Here is a 17496-nt window from a genome sequence, read left to right as displayed (position 1 = left end):
CTTGCATTTTCCTACATCTCCCACTTGCCTCCTAAACCCCCTTCCTAAATTCTTCTAGAACCCATCAAATCCTAATCAATTAGCCTAAATCCTTCAATTATCCCCTTTCCCTAAATTTGAGGAGGTCACTTCTCAAAATTGGAGTAAAGTCTTCCAAGAGCATTAAAGCCTTTATTCCTTCAACAAGATAACTTGTTGAATACCCCCAAATTTGGAAGGACTCTTACAAATTTGTCCCCAAAATCTTTCAAACTATTAATGGTTAACTAACCCTTTGTGGCATGGTTAGAGACTTTTTGCCTAACTCAATCCTCATCTAACCCTAGGGTCTCATCAAGCATTTATTGCTTTGACCATGGTTATCCCTTTAACACTTGCACAAGAGTTTATCCTTTGGGTAGAAGCTTTATCCAATGGGTAATATTAACCTAACCTTAACCCTTACCTCCTAAGGTAACCATGAGGTCTTCTCAAGCATTTAATGCTTCTTACATCTCCTCTCAAGCAGTCTTATGTTGACAATTGTCACCATTTCATTGGTGAGAATTGTAAACATAGATTGATAACTTTCAATCCTGACCCTTGATAAGATCATCCAATCTTGACCATCCATTGCCCTTAATTTTCTATAAATAGAGCCCTCATTCCTCCATTTTCATATATCTCCGTCTTTGGGATCACACTTATACTCATTTTTAAAGCATTTAGTCTCTCTTTGAAATAGAAATAAATCTAATAATCATTTTAGAAGCATTTCTATCTTCTTAGTTAAATCGTATAACTAGTATATCATGTTAGGATAGTATTTCACTAATCTTGTCATCTTATCATCTAGTTTAGTTCATTTTTTAAGAATCATGCATAGATAGGATGCATTCATACTAAATTTGATCAAAAGCATCCCTCATTCTTACAATTGTCATCCCTAAGTCACTTTGCTCAGGGATCTGAGAGAAAAGGCATTGGCTTGAGGTGTCTTGTGAGATAGAGAACAATGGAACACCCCTTGGGAAGTTGAGCTATTCCACATAGCTCCATAAATTGCACCAAGACTCCCATTGGTGTGTGGGCAAGTTTTTGAATTTCTGTAAATTCCGTTTCATCGAACCGCTTTTCTCACATACCGTATGCTCAAAGACATTGGAAGGATAATGACATGGAAATGAGATGGAACTAAGGCAAGGATTTATGCAAAAGATTGGATGGGAAAGACAAAAGGATGGAAATTATGCATGGGATAATGGATAGGGTATTGGAAAAATTGGGCTTGAGCTGATGGAAATTTTGGAAAGATCAACATTGGCACACACCTTAAGGGGTGGTGAATTGATGGAGAAAAAGTGAATCTCATATTTTGAGATTTATATGGAGGAAAGGCTATGGATTTTGAAACATAAGGACCCAAAATAGATGAAGGAGGTAATGGAAGCATAGATTTTGGAGGTTTGGATGGAGGGATAGAAATTTTGGATGTCAATTTATATTTTTCTTTAGACTGTTGTGCTTCAAGGAGCTGCTTAGGAATCCAAATGGTTTTTTATTTTTCATGCTTTTGTAGTTCCTTGGAACACATTGCTTGCACAAGGGATTTAGGAACCCATATAGATTTTGACTTTTCTTTTATTTTCTCGATGGGCCTTTGTGGCCTTTTGGACATTTCTTTTTCTTTTTGGATCATATTTTTCTTTGTTTTGACATGTTGATTAGATTGGACATGTTGATCCTTGACTGTATGTGGATTGTTAGAGTTATAACTTTTATGCTTGGCATCCAAATTTCTTGGAAGGGGAAAAGAATGTGTGGATGGATAAGAATGATATGAAGGTCTTTTAGAGGGATGGAAGGTGCTCAAAGATGTGTGCCTTTTTTGACCTTGCATAGGGGATGAAGGGATATAAGGACCTAGGATGGATGGAAGGGATGATGGGCTAGGTGCATGTTCGGATTTAGGTTTGATAGGGATACCAATGTCTTGAGGAACTTAATTGAGGCCATGAACATTAATATGGTCTTTGATATGGAGGGGTTATTTCTTGTGAAGGTATAACCCTTTTCTTTTATAAATATTTTGACGCATCGAATACTCTTTTCTTTGGGAAGAAGATGCAAGTCTGTTATGAGGTGGATATGATATGCTGGGAATGATGGGATCATTAAGTGGATCAAACTATAGTAAAGTGGAGGAACCCATTGTGCATGTAGTGAGTTTGTGAACATCTTGCATCAACATGTTAGAATCATGAGGGGGATCAGGATCACAAGAGGGATTAGGATTGTGTGGTGGACATGGATTGATGATAAGCTCTTCATAAGATGAAATGGGAGGAATAAGGGGATCATCAAAAGAAACGATATCTTGGAGTATTTATGGAGGATTAGGACATGGAGATGGAGGAACAAGGGGATCTTGTGGAAGATTTGAAGGGATGATAGCTTCTTGTGGTGGACATGAATCTAAAAGGATACTTTGATCTTGACAAGGAGGAAGGTCATTAGATTCCTCTTTAAAGGGGCTCTACTCTTGACTTTCAATGGGATCATTAGAAATGACGGAAGGGATATCTTGATGTTGCTCAGGGAATGGAATGTCAATGGGATTTTGGATAGGATGGACAGTGATAGGGGGATCATTAAAGGAAATGAGATCTTGGTCAAATGTAGTGCGTAATAGAAAAGTTGTAGGGTCTTAATCTTGATCCATTTCAAGACTTATTTCTTGTGATTTGAATCATCCTCTTGACATGGGGTTGGAATTTGGATATGTGTGGGGGATTTTGGCAAAGGATCAATGCTTTGACATGAGAGAGATGGACTTTGAATGGGACTCTCTAAAAGAGAAGCATCTAGTGGCATCAAATCTTGCATTTCCAAATAGTACAAGGGATTTGTATAAAGATATAGATTAGCATGTATTTATGTTGTAGAAAGCCCTTGCGAGGATGCATTATTTGATGTATCATTTGGAGGCGATGCTGGAAATTTCTCTTGTGAAGCTTTAGGAGATGATATGGGAGGTTCTTGTGAAGCTTCAAAAGGTGTAGGGATAGATACCACTGGAGAGTCAATTTACTTATGGGGCGATGAGCCATTGCTAGAGATAGGTGTATGACTTTGATCTTTTGTAGAAAAATCACTTAGGACTTTATTTAAGAGCTTTGTAATAGATCCACCTTTCTTTAGAGACGCATTTGAATCCTTGTGAGGTTTTGACATGGTTAGGTTTGGATTTTAGAATTGTTTGAAGGTGATTTGGTTTTGGTTTGATGTTACGTTTTGATTTGGATTGGGTGTTGGTCGAATTGGTTTGACATATTTAAAAATTTTCTTGCTGGGAGTTACAAATTTTATTTTTGAATTGGTGGTTGTAGTTGTTGATATTGACTTGTTGAATGATATTGTTTTTGTTGGTACTTGACAATTGGTTGAGCAAACTGTTGACATTGTATATTTGGTTGAGCATATTGTTGAAATGGCACCATTGATTGTGTTGGTTGGATATGTTGGACCATCGGTTGTTGTTGGATGATTGGTTATTGTTGGATGATTGGTTGTTGATTCAAGATTTGATTGAACGAAATTTGATCAAATGAAGTCTAACTTGGGACTTGGTTAAAATTTGTGTTTGTTTTTTGAAATTGTTTCATCATCTCTATTTGAGAGATGAGAGTTGGTATTTATGATCGTTCAATGAGAGCTTTTACATCTATTGGCTCAATGTTTAGATTTGGACCTTGAAATTTTTGAAATAGTTTGGACGTTTGGGACCTAATCTTTTCATGGTTTTTCACTTGTTGTTCCAATATCTCTTTTTCTCGAGCTAGTTTTTTCTCCAGTTTTTCGTATTTGGAAACTTGTTTCGTCATAAAAAGTTTGATCAATATTGCCTTGTTGTTGGGTTGGATAGAATTGTGATTTCCTTGGATCAAAACTTGATTGCATTGTGTTATTCATTAGACCAATCACCGGTTGATATGTCAAACTTTGTTGCATCATAGGAGCTTAGAATCTTGTTTCAATAGACATGTCACTATGCCATGTATTTTTTGGATTTTTGATTTTAAGAATGATGTATGCAACTAATGCAACCTAAAAGGATGACAATGCAACTTATGTTTTTGGTCCTTTTGAATTTTTGAAATGACACTGAGATGCAACTAAGTGCAAACTTAAAAGATGATCATGCAATCTAGGACAAGAATGCAATATATGTTTTTTTTGTTTTTTTTCAAGATTTGGACAAACTTTGAAATGCAAACCTAAAGATGCAACCTTGGGAAGCTAAAATCGAGTCAAGACCTTAATTAACAAAAGGACAAAGGATGAAATGATAATAGGACAAATGACAATGTCTCACCTATACACTTGGATACTAATCTAGGTTTGAACAAATGATGTTCATGAAAGGACAAATGTTGGACAACCTCAAGACTTCCTAACAACAACTTAGGGTTTAGTCTAAAGTTTTGATTTTTCAAGTTTGGTAAAACCAAAGTTTGAGACTACATGCTAAAAGGATGATGATTAATGACAAGGACCTAAGGTATGAACCCAAAATGTGATATGAATATGATCTCAAGATGGGCTATGACCTAGAGATATGAAATGACTTGAACCTATTATGCAATGATATGAGCAAGGGTTATGATATGAACTAATACTATGATATGAACTTAGGGTATGAATGAAAATGTTGACAAACTTGGTATATGATATGACCTAATGATATGATATGAATGCAAGTGTATGGAAATGTTAACCTAAAAGAAGACCTAGGGTTTGGACTATGTAATAATATGGCCTAATGCAAGAAAGGCATATGCAAGGCAATGACCTAAGTGAAAACCTAGTTTTTGGTATGATAATGAAAATGGATGATAATGACCTAGGAAAATGACCTTATATCCAAGTGCAAAATGAGGATGCTTGCAATGAAATGGACTAAAATGAAGGGTAATAACTATATCTCCTAGACCTAAGTTTTAACTATGCAAAATCTAACCCTAAGTGACATGAATTTTGAGACAAGGATACCTAATATTTTGACAAGTCATGTTCATAAAATGTTCTCAAATTTTGGATGAATACTAGGAATACTTTGGGAAAAAAAATTGACCTTTGTTTGAACTTTTTTTGGACACTTGTTTGCTTTCAATAACCAAGGTTGATTATGGCTACTTTTGGAAAGTTGTTTTTGCCAATTTTTATGACGTTGATTATGTCCTTTGTTTGTGATTCACATTTAACAAGCACAAAAGACAAAATGTTTGTTTCGATTTTGCATGAAATAAAAACATTCAATCACAATCCTAAGGCTAAAAGGACAATATTTGTTGAATCCCCTAGCCCAGAATACCACATTCAACCGGATAGTTAGAATATTGGTAGCACTGGCTCCCCTCCATGTCAATCACTTCTTTGGGCATACCTAGCTTCAAATTTATTAGGTCATCACTTCCCAAGAAATTTACTCTCTCTAATCGAAGGGCACATGAGGGGTATCTTCGGCATGTACGTATCACAATGCCTGAGTCAACAAATAGAATATTTTTGGGAAACTACAACAATGGATTTTTAGTTCAGGACTCTCTTTCAAGCGTCCATGTATGCTCTCTCCCTTGGGAGGCCTCCTTCTTGTAGTACACAGGTAGTGGGGAGGTAGTGTCTACGGAATCTATATAGACCATATGTTTGACTAAAATTAATTTTTAGTTAGAATTACTTAAATTCACTTGTGTTGATATGTTGGCCTTAAACGTGACACAATTTTGTGCTTTTACCCAAAAAATTTGGTGGATGTATCACCATCTTCATCAAAGGACAAGAAGATGTGATTGTCAAACCCACCTGAGGTTTCCTTTGTTCCTAATTTTGACCATGTTTCAAATTCGTCATCTAGCTTTGAGATCGGGTCCGCTTGTCAAAATGACTCACCTTGCCCTAAACCCCATGTGGATTTCCCTCCCCATTCCCCTTCGTCGACCCATAAGTGGTGTTGGCATTTTCTCCTATAACACAAGCCCAGTGTATCCTTTGCATTAAGCTCGAAGATAAAATGGAGGAGCAATGTAAATCCTTCAATACACATATGGATATTTCTAAATGGCATTTGGCCCAGATTCATGTGACCAAGTAGAAATCCAAACATTGGATACCTTAGAGTTTAAGAAGGTACAATATATTTTGGAAGAAACCCTCTAGGAGGGTATCTAAGAACTTATGACAAATATGGTACACTTTTGAAAACTAGTGAATGATTGAGAAGGAGGTGCAATATATAAAGAGGATATTAGTTTGAAGAGGAATACACATTTAGAATAGGATGTTTCTAGGCTGAAAGAGAACCAGGGACACTCATGAAGCTCATCCAATACATAATTGATTATTGCAAATATTCTATCAAGAACATGACTACTACAATCTAAGTGTTGCAATAGGAATTGAAAAGGAGAAAGGGGAATCATTTGTGGAGGGATCCAATGCCCTTGACCCATGGTAGCCCTCTTCAAAAGGTGCACAAAAGGATCAATTACTTGGTGGATACCCCTATTCTCTCCCTCATTCCAAGGATGTGGTTGGTTCCTTTGCTTTTCAAAGGGAGGTGTCCTTTGAAGAGCATCTTGAGTTTTTGTAAAAAGAAGGACATACCATTAAGGACCTAAAGTCCTTCAATGATATTTAATTTTTTGTTGGTCTCCTACTTGTCTTTTTTGTTTTACTATTTTTGGTGGTTTTATTTTTGCTTTTTTCTTAATCTCACTCCTTGTGAGATTCAATTTTTTTTACTTGATGGTTGACATCTATTAGGAATTGCATGCATAAAATATCAATTATATGCAAATAAAGATTAAACAAAGGAATGAAAACACATAAATAATAACAGAGAGAAGACAATGTTAACGTGATTCACCTAAACTCGAGCTACGTCCACCAAATAGAGAGTCCAATATTAGTATCCAGTAAATCAAATCAAACCAATTACAACCGAAAATCCCTTGCAACTCAATAACACTGCAAATACTACAAAATTCTCTACAAAAAACCCTAACCCTTAGCCGTTTTATCAAGACTTATGTCGGTTACAAAATTAGGGTTACAATATGTCAAGCAATAGAAAAATAACACCCGACGCCTTTATAAAATAATAAAAGTCATTTGGCCCAGCGAGGCGTTGCCCCTCGACCTCGCCCTGTATTGCGACAGGGAGCGTGCCAGGGGTGCTTCCCCTGGACTTTGCAAGGGGTGTTGCCCCTTGACCCCACCTTGGGGGTGCTACCCCAAAACCCCTGTTAAATAATTTGGGGGGAAATTGTGTCGATAGAAGTGGGGAAAAATTAACCTCTAAGTTTGATTGGACTCCATATAACAACATGTAACCGGTTTGGTCCTTTCCCATTCTAATCTAATCAAAACATTTTAAAAGAATCTAAAAATACCATTTTTTTATAAGTGTAGTTTTAAAAAATATATATATTATAATATTTTGATTAGTATTTATATATTTTAATTTTTTTACTAAAAATAGGTCATCAACCCCAAAATATAAGCATTATTTTCTTAAGAAAATTACTAAAAAAATATTTAAATTTTAATTTTCATAAAAAATATTATGTATTAGAGGAGAGATTTGTCAAGATAATATATTTTTAAATTTTAAATATATGGTTAAGAAAATAAGTTGTGTCCTTCCTGAAATTAATAGTGTTTTCAATATACAAGTTTTAAGATTTACTTAAAAAATATATTTAGCAAATAAGAAAGAAAAAATGTAAACTAAAGTTTCAAGTTATAAAATATGAAAAATTAAAAGAAAAAAATTACTATATAAAAAATTATACCCCGCTTAACCTCGTTTTTAGAATTTGATCAAAAATTAAATTATAATATCATTTAAAAAAAATAAACATTCAAGTATCTTTTATAAAACGAAAAACATAAAAAATTTCAAAATATCTACATTTTATTAGTTCACCTCAGTACAAAATTCAAAACATAAATATCACTTTCTAAAGATTCAAATTAAAAAGTTAGATTAGTCTTGATCATTTTCTTTTTTAAAGTGATATGCAACTTTGACCTTTCACTCATGTGCATATCTTATTTCATTTATGCCTTGTAGATGTTTCATCTTCTTTCTTGGAGGTTATGATTATGTTGCCCAATAGAGTACACATTAGTATGGTTGGTAAAAGGCCAAACATCTCTAATTTAACTTATTAATTATAGTGGTTTGGTTCCACCATGCTCATACGATTCACTAGTGTGACTTGTATTAATCGTATGCAACTCAAAACTAAATTATGTTGTAATCATGCGAGTATGTTATCTATCTTACCCATGTGTATGTAATGCTAAGTGAATTTTTCCTAAAGGATCCAACATTGTTGTTGTGTTTGGTGCATGGTGGAAGTGGATTATTATCTATTGATTAAATATCTTGTGGGTCTATATGTAATCAATATTGACACAAATTTAGTGATAAATCTAAAGGTTCACAACTTTCTAGGTATGGCTTAGGGCTTGAGTTTTATTATTCAATTCTCTTTAATTATCCTATTATGGATACCTCAAAGAATACCTCCCTTTCCCGCGTAGAGTGTAAAGATGAGGGTGAATTTACTCACTCACAAGAATTGAACCATTCATGACAATATCTAATCATAAGTTGTGCCCATCACTTATGTTGACACTTCCTACCCTTAGGTTTTGGTGATTGTCTTAAAGATTTGTGGATTTACATATTTGAGAGTGAACAACCTCAATAAGTTTATCTTAACCTTGTTTTAGCCTTTAATTTATCAATAATCATGTTTGTATCATCATGTACATGTCATGTGTTTGAATCATCACAATCAATTTGTATTCTCCTAGGTGTTTTGAGCATGCATTTTATCTATGTCATGGTCTCAAATGCATATATTATTTAATTTGAATGCTTTTAGATTAAACCTTATATTTTTCTAACTAACATTTCGGATTACCTATATTGTCCATCATCAAGATAAAGAAAACTAAAAAGAGAGGTGAATTGAAAACTAAAGTTTGTCTATAAAAAGAGATGGGAAAAAGGAATGAAAAATTGAAAAAATAAATGAAAAAAGTAAAGTAGAAAATAAGATATTAATTCTCTTCATTTCAATTTTGGATCATCTAGTTTGATCCAAAAGATTAATGCCATAGAAATGCACACAATTTAATCCAATGATGTCCTCATGGAGAGATTGAAACTGATTTGCGAGGTGGTGAATTTTGTATTGACGGGTATGTGTAAGGATGATTAGGAGTTTGCAATATAAACTGTGCACTGTAGTTGGCAATACGTCTTTCAAAGCAATTCAACATTTCAATACATGCTCATAAGAGTAAAAGTCGTAGCTAGGCTGGAAAAGTTGATCGCACATTATGGGTACAAGAATGATTAAAAGTTATCATGGTGAATGCCCGCAGTCTGTGTAAGATACATTCATGGTGCATGGTGAAAGTAGTTGATCAATTATATTAAGGAAAGAGGAAGAGGAATGGTATTGTTTACAGCTTGATTCAATCTGGTATTATGGTTGGTTTTATAGAATTCGATGTTACAATATTTTAGTTGTGAATTTTTGGATGGTTTAAATCTTATATTAAGTTTTGATTTTTAGATTTAAAAGTGTTAAACATTCAAAATTGACTGACATTTTTTAAACTTAATATATTGCTTAATGTATATGATTTAAGACTGACATGAATCTTGACTAGATATGAATAAGAATGTTGAGCTGATATGTTTGAAGTTTCGATGGTAATGAATATGTTAAAAGGTTATACAATGTGAAGTGAAACAGTGGCATTTAGACTCGTTGCTTGGAGAATAATGAAGGTTGTGGTTAGTCGATGTTTTCTTTGTTGAATGTATAGGAATTGGTTACTGTTAAAATATTGCAAGTGAAATTGAAATGAAATATGTAATGTGAAAATTGTGGTATTGTGGGCTTGATGAATGACAGATTAGTGTCATTATAAAGCAATGAATCTCTTTGCAGTTAAACAAAATGAAAGTTTTAAGTATCTTTAAAGTGTGTCGATTACCAAAATCTTGTTGTAAGACATATGTAGAAATTGTGAAGAGAACTGTATAGTTTTTGCTTCTGGATTTGATTGTGTGAGATTTTTTTGCATCAACATTTCAGATCACACTCTGTGATCTGTCTTGAATTGTGGAAAAATTATTTGTTTTATTGTGATGAGAAGCTAATTCATACTTGAATGATTCAAACTTAATACTCATGTACCCGATTAATTGAAGGATAATTTGTTTGCAGTCCTGTGAATCATAGGTAAGCATTGTTGGGTGCCGACCTTCATGAAATGAGAATGCTCATCATGATGTCAAATGGTTGATGCATTGGTAGCGCAGAAGTTCAACATAAAATGAGTGGCGAAAGGAAGAGATTGCTTGCAGTTGAAAAGGTATGATAATGGGGAGCAATAGCTATAAGATTTTCTCTTATAAAATGTGATAGATAATAAAATCGACAATAAATGCTAGCAGCAGAGTGCAGGATTACTATCCATTTCTTTGATATGCAAGGATATTTATATAAGGCAAAGAAAATATTCACTTAGGTGATTGCATTAAGCTTGCAACCATGACCAAATCCTGGTATCTTTTATGGGAGCCAATGAGAATTATTTATGAGTTGTTGATTGTCATTATGTTTTCCTTTAATGCTTGATGTGAGGAAATTTGAGATTGGCCACCATCATACATACAGATTAATATTGTTGAAGTCTCCAACATAATATTTGCTGATACTGAGATGAGCAGAATTGCAGTGGCAGTGTGAATGAAACAATGGATTGCTTGAGTGAATATAAAATATTGTTGAATTGATAAGTAGGAGGTATTTTCCACAGCAAGTCAAACTATGATATTGCTATCAGGATTTAATTCTGTAGTTTTTGAGTTAAATTCATTGACCCATGTTTTATGAGTGGTGGTTCACAAGAACCCATCTCTCATGAGAATGAATGGTCCACTTAGCAATCGTTGCATCTAGGTGATGCTCATAGGGATGAAGCATTGGGACTTTCCGGGAGGTCACCCATCCCAGTACTACTCCAAGGTTAAACCCACTTAGCTTGCAACCCCATTTGCAAAACCTTCAACAAGTATTGTTGAATTATTAAGGCTGCTGAAAAGACCAGAGAGGAATCTAATTTTTAAGGCATAAAGGTTGTCAGAGCACAATGGAAGTGGTCAGAAGGAGCAGTGTGCAGTGTTCCTGTCACAGAAGGGGATTTGAGACAGCAAAATATCAAGCAAAAGTGCAGCACATTTTTTAGCTAATAGTGTTTTGTTTTGCAGGTGTTGATTGTAACATTTGTGTAGATTGATAATGAATGAAAGCTAGGAAATTTGCAATTACAGATTCCCAGGAATAGAGTCCCAGGTAATTAAGTGGCTTAGTTTTGGTTAGTTTTAAGAAAAGAAGACAACTGCAAAAGGATCTGACAGAAGATTTTGTTTTGGAAAGTTGATCTTTTAACGAACCTACCAGATTTGAGTTTCTATTTTCAGACAAATAGGCTAATTTGTGTAATTTTGTATAAAGCAAATTCAGTAATACATTTTAGGTGTCCCATTCCGAGGCCTTGGATACAAGCTATCCACAATTCGTGGAAGTACTGTTGCAATTGTCTCTATGTATGATTATGCATTTCTTTGAAGCAAATAGGTTGAGGATCTTTTCAGTTTTCCTCACATGCATGTCACATTTGTTAGTTCCTGCCTGCTGGAACTATAGCGGAGGCTTCTAACATTAAACAGTTATTAATCTTTTGTCCTTCAACCAATAAAATTGCGAGAAAGTTTTGCATAGTTTGATTTCCTACCATATCCTATCAAAAAGTTTCTCATTTTTTAGTGGAAATTTTGATGATCGATATTTTGGCAATCTCTAATTTGCACTGCACACGGCTCGCAGGGGCATTCAGAGTATTTCACAGTTTCCCATAGGAGAGAACGCACGATTATCAAAGGCAGGGCAAGTCCTGGGGTATTGGTTTCTGAAATGGTAGCAGAATTTGTAGTTGCGAGTTACAGATTGTCAGCAAATTTGGATGCCACGAGGCAGCAGAGCACCCAAAAACTTGGTTTGCATGGAGCAATACACGTAGCAAGTTGTTTGGATAGTTGACAAGTAAATGCCAGCAGTAATATTTACTTTCATTTTCATTGATAATAATGGGGGGCTTTGTTCAGATGGCACTCTGCGAGAAGAGGCCTCAACATCACCATCCTGCTGCTTGAGCCTATTAGAGAAAAGATTTTTAAGATTTCACATGCTGATTTTTTCAGGTGAGGCTTTGCCTTCATGAGATGCTTCTTACTGTTGATATTCGGATGATCCCTCTTCGGGAAATTCCAATTCCTCCACCCAACCGGTATGAGTCTTTGCATTCATGTGGTGAATATGCTATGGTACTTGCATTTCCATTTCCATTTATAAATTTTGCCCATGCTGGAGTACTCTTGTGAGCAGTAGAAGAATCCCCTTGTAAGCTCGAAGTCAAAAAGTTGCTTTTTTGTTTCAAATCCCGTAGTTGAATTTCACCACTTCCAACAGGGTTTGTTTTAACAGGGTCAGGCTTTGCTTCAAACAATAAATATCTGTTTGGGAACATTAACATGCAAATGAAGCTGGTTCCTGCAGACTCTGTTGGCACTGCCACTTCTTATTATGTGGGTTTCTGAAATCATAGTCTTTATTGTTCTTTTGATCATTTTTAGTGGTTTTGTTCTATTGCAATCCATGAATTTTAAATTAGATTTATCTCAATAGTTTTAACTCCATCAGAATGACTAGGAAATTAACAGAAGTTGCTTATCTTGCTATGATGGATGAAAAAACACTAGGAGAATTCTTTCTCACGAAATTCCCTTCAATCAAACCCATAACTGCTTATGCAGTATTATCTTGTACAAATACCCTCTTTGAGTTTATTTGTCTAACACATGAACAATGAATATATTTCACAAAAAAAATTTGGTGAATCAAAGTTAAGTGCAGTTTTGTTCAGTGCACATTGTATGTATGGTGAACTAGAAGAAATATAGTATTGCATGATTGATTGCTCACCAAATTTAGCTTTACCTTTTAGTGCAGATAACAGTTATAATAGAACATAAATAAATTAGAAGATATAGACACCACAAACCTTTAAAATGACTGTTTAGTTATTTATACATCATTGCTATCCTCTGGAATGTATAATGAGATATCCTTGGAATCATTCAAACTCTAGCCTTCAAAGATATCTTAGCAATCACATAAACACATATCTGATAGTTAATTTTGATCTTATATCTGATGGTTAATTCTGCCTTTACTGATTAAAAAAAAAAGATATCTCAGCAATCACTTAAACACATTTCAAAGTCAACTGGATGGATTGATAACGATGTCTATCACACAAATGATGAGCATTCTGCATAACTAAATTGGATCTGCACATTGGAATATAATACTAGGTATACTAAGAATGACATTGTTGATGTCTTGAATCTTTCTCCAGTCATCTAAAATTGCCGCCCTACTATTCTAAGGCCCGCACACTTGATCACTGAAGCACCAGCACCAGAAGCACCACCATAGCCGAACCAAAGCCGCCTCCTGGCTAGATAGTAGGGTGTGGTGGCTGGCAACACCATGGTCCATATCGCATCATGAAGCATGAAATGAAAGCAAATTGGTTCTCTTATCCATCAACATATTTCGCCTCTATTAAAGGATAGATATCCAGGGCCCTTAAAATAGTAGGGTCAAGCATATAGATAGAAAGGAATATATACAAAATTGTTACCCACATAAGCTAGTTGGTGGGGGACAAGGGTAACAATAGAAAAGCAGCGATGTGAGCAAAGGGGGACGTGCAGAGGGAAGCCGAACAGCAGAATAAGAACAAAATTGTTTCATTGATTGATTGATTTACAAATGAATTATAAAATATATAGATTACAATGATCTCCAACGTATGATAAAAATGAGAAAAGATGTGAACAAATCTGGGAACAACAGATTTGAAAGCAGAAAAATCATCCCTAGTTTTCTTAAAACAAGCAAAAGCTGAAGCTGCCCATCCATCACCGCTAAAACAAGAGTCAGTGAAATAAATCCATAAAACACGGATAAAGCAGGGTCAAAAAATAGAATAAGGCAGAAGAAAGATTGTGCCAACATAAATAAAAATCTATTCGATCTTAGAACTGCTTCACCACACCAAACAACAACCACACTTCTTTTCTGCCGAGCACAACCACACTTCCTTCCTACCATTGCTCACCACACTTCCTTCCTACCATTGCTCGGCAGGAACTTCGCTGCTTGCAGCTCTTGTTACTTTCGTTCCAGAAACGAATTAAAATGTTTCAATTGGAATATGGGATAATGTATATTCATGTTTGGATCTCAAAGAAGAATTGCTGAAGATATTTGTTTGTGCGTGTCTTTGTAATGCATTGACATGTGTGCCCTCTGAATTAATTTGTTGTCCAGAATAGGCACTGATTTAGGAATTTGTTTGTTCAAAGGTCTAGGCAACTTCGCTGCTTGCAGCTCTTGTTACTTTCGTTCCAGGAATGAATTAAAATGTTTCAATTGGAATATGGGATAATGTATATTCATGTTTGGATCTCAAAGAAGAATTGCTGAAGATATTTGTTTGTGCGTGTCTTTGTAATGCATTGACATGTGTGCCCTCTGAATTAATTTGTTGTCCAAAATAGGCACTGATTTAGGAATTTGTTTGTTCAAAGGTCTAGGCAACTAGCAGTACATAGTGGGAGTATTTGTCTTTTGTATTGTAATACTTGCAATAATATAATTAAGAGTGTTCATAATTATGGCATAGTTATAAAATTACAATAATATCTATAACTAATTCAAACCTTAACAATAACCTTAATTCTAACCTTAACATAATTTGTATGCTAGTCCAAATATTTAACTTACTTATAACTCTAAATCTAGCATTAAATATAATCCAATTTTAATTCTAATTCAGAATCTAACTCTAAGCCTAAATCTAATCTTAATAACTCTTATTCAAGTAGCATGTAGAAAATGGATTCAGAAATCCAATAATAAGATGCAAATTATTTGAGCCAATTAGATTGAAAAACAATTTCTATAATTTAAAAATGTAAAAATCATGCATCTTAACTATTTAAAAATTAAAACAAAACGTCGAAAGAAAAAATTGATCCATATAATTAGTGGAAAATCATTTGAATAACAACGAATTAATAAAAATTGGGTGCAACGGATTACAATAGTACTAGCGTAACGACAAGTACTAATAAAAGAATACCCCTAAACATGACAAAACCTAAAATGTAAGGGAGATAAATGCATGCACTCTCCGATTTGTTGGCTAAACTACTATTTAAAACTAAAACTAAATAGTGACAAAGCTTTGAATGTAGATTTAGAAAACACCAACAAATTATAATGTTATAGGAGAACAAAATCTAAAAGCCATTATAAAAAGTTATTCTTGTAATGTAACAGACTTGGCCATGTATAATGTGGCATGTTACAAATGTCTTGCATTTGTTGATTAAATGTTCCAAAGTTCAAACGAAATTGATATGGAGGCTAGCATATGGACTTCTATACAACATTTTTAATTGTATGTGACTTGTGAAGGAGTGGTGAATTGTTTAAAGGTTGAGAGGCCCATGTAATAAATGATTGTAGCCTTCATCAAATATGGCATTGAATGTGTTAAATGCTTAACACCGTAGAAAAGAGCCATCACAATGTTTTCAATTGCCAGGTTTCTTCCACAACCCACTTCATCACTACCATTTTTTTTTAAGAAACAGTTTTTATCATTATATTAAAATTTCTTAAAAGACATTATGTTTGGTCTCCATTTAGTGGCATTTATTCTCTATTTCAAGAAGGAAGAAGAACAAATACTTCTCTTTCTTACTTTATCTTTTATCTTTTATTATGTTTAAATTTACATCACTTTTATGGTTGGGTTAGTACTATTGTTAACTAGTTATTATTCAATTATTTGTCCGTCAATTAGAACCATGAGTTTTTTGTTTGGATACATGTTTTGAAAAATTTACATCTTATTACCGAATTTCACAGATTCACTATCCGAATGAGTTTTTTTAGGCAATTTATTAAGTATGATAAGATAATATTTAGTATGTTAAAATATTTTCTATCAAATTTATTTTACAGATCCACCAAACAAATATATAACAAATTATTTAGACTCTGTATCTAATTTTTTTAAAGCTTTATATAAATAAATAAACATTTATACAATAAGAAAAACATAAATCAATAATATAATTTTAGTTATCTTCATGCAATAAATTAATAATATAGTCCTAATATTTATAATAACAACATAATAATATTTGGAAATTGGGGTTCAATTCATATCCCAAAATCAAAAGAATTCAGACCCAAATGTATATGGTTTCCTTCCGAATCTCCTCGAATCTTTCTAACATTAAATTATTTATCCGGTGCTTAGGATTGAATTCTGATGCACCCGTTTTATTTATTAAATCTACTATCTCTGGAGGGGATATTGTTGGACAGAGATTAACCAATTTTGTCTCTTTTATTTGCCAGTCCAAAGTTTGAGCATGTAATTTCCTGACCTCTAGCTTATCATACAATTCCATAGGCAAAATTTTCTCTAGTTCAATCAATGCTCTACTGAAAGATTCAAGATATAAAGGAATAGATTCCTCAATTTTCTTCTTATCCTTATCATCAAATTCATCAAAGAATGTAGAAATATTGTCTAAATTACCAGCATTAATAATTTGATCAATTATTTCCGAAGCACCTGATTCCTTCTTACCGATTCTTCTCTTGGCTTCCGGTTTAGACTGTTCATTAGACTTTGGGTTACGCTTATGTACAATGGTAATCTTAGATGTCTTCCAGGGAGGCTCCTTAGCCGGCTCTTTCTTTTTCTCTTCCTTCTTCTCCCTTACCACCCTTGCAAAAACTCTTTTCTTCTTTGGAACTTCCTTGATGTTTTCATCTGATTTTGTTTCCTTAGAAGAAACTTTCATATATTGCCTAGTCACCTTCTGTTTTCTCTTTACCGGTTTGGTCGACTTAGGATTGGTAGGCTCGCCTAATGGTGCTTTTGGTTTCTTGGAAGACGCAGTTGATACCGGGACCACATTGGGAGTGGCCTAAGCTACCTTCTTTGCTTCCCTCTCTTCCTTCCTTTTCTGTTTCATTTCTTTTTTCCTTCGGGCTTCAAGGATTTTGAACTTTTGTTCTTCTTTAGCCCTACCATGCCCTTCACTTATTAGAGTCTCGACTGCAACCTTAGTCATTTTCCTTTTGATTGTTGGTGAAACCTGTTCTTGATTAATCTTATCCCTTTCTCCTAGGCTGTGCCAAATTTCTCTTCTTTTTCATCAACTGGTGCTTGCAATAGGTGTTGTGTAGGCATCCAGTGTAGCCT

At 34.3% G+C, this 17496-nt stretch overlaps 1 long non-coding RNA gene across 1 annotated transcript; it reads left to right on the top strand.

The window, feature by feature from the left end:
- Nucleotides 1-12033: 12033 nt before the first annotated feature.
- On the top strand, nucleotides 12034-12749 carry LOC131041542 (uncharacterized). Its single transcript, XR_009105044.2, has 2 exons — nucleotides 12034-12423; nucleotides 12621-12749. It is a non-coding gene; the product is annotated as an uncharacterized LOC131041542 (long non-coding RNA).
- Nucleotides 12750-17496: the final 4747 nt, after the last annotated feature.

This window comes from Cryptomeria japonica, chromosome 2, assembly GCF_030272615.1.
Source record: "Cryptomeria japonica chromosome 2, Sugi_1.0, whole genome shotgun sequence".
NCBI lineage: Eukaryota > Viridiplantae > Streptophyta > Pinopsida > Cupressales > Cupressaceae > Cryptomeria > Cryptomeria japonica.
The sequence above is the reverse complement of the archived record's forward strand: the minus strand, read 5'-3'. Positions and strand labels throughout refer to the sequence as shown.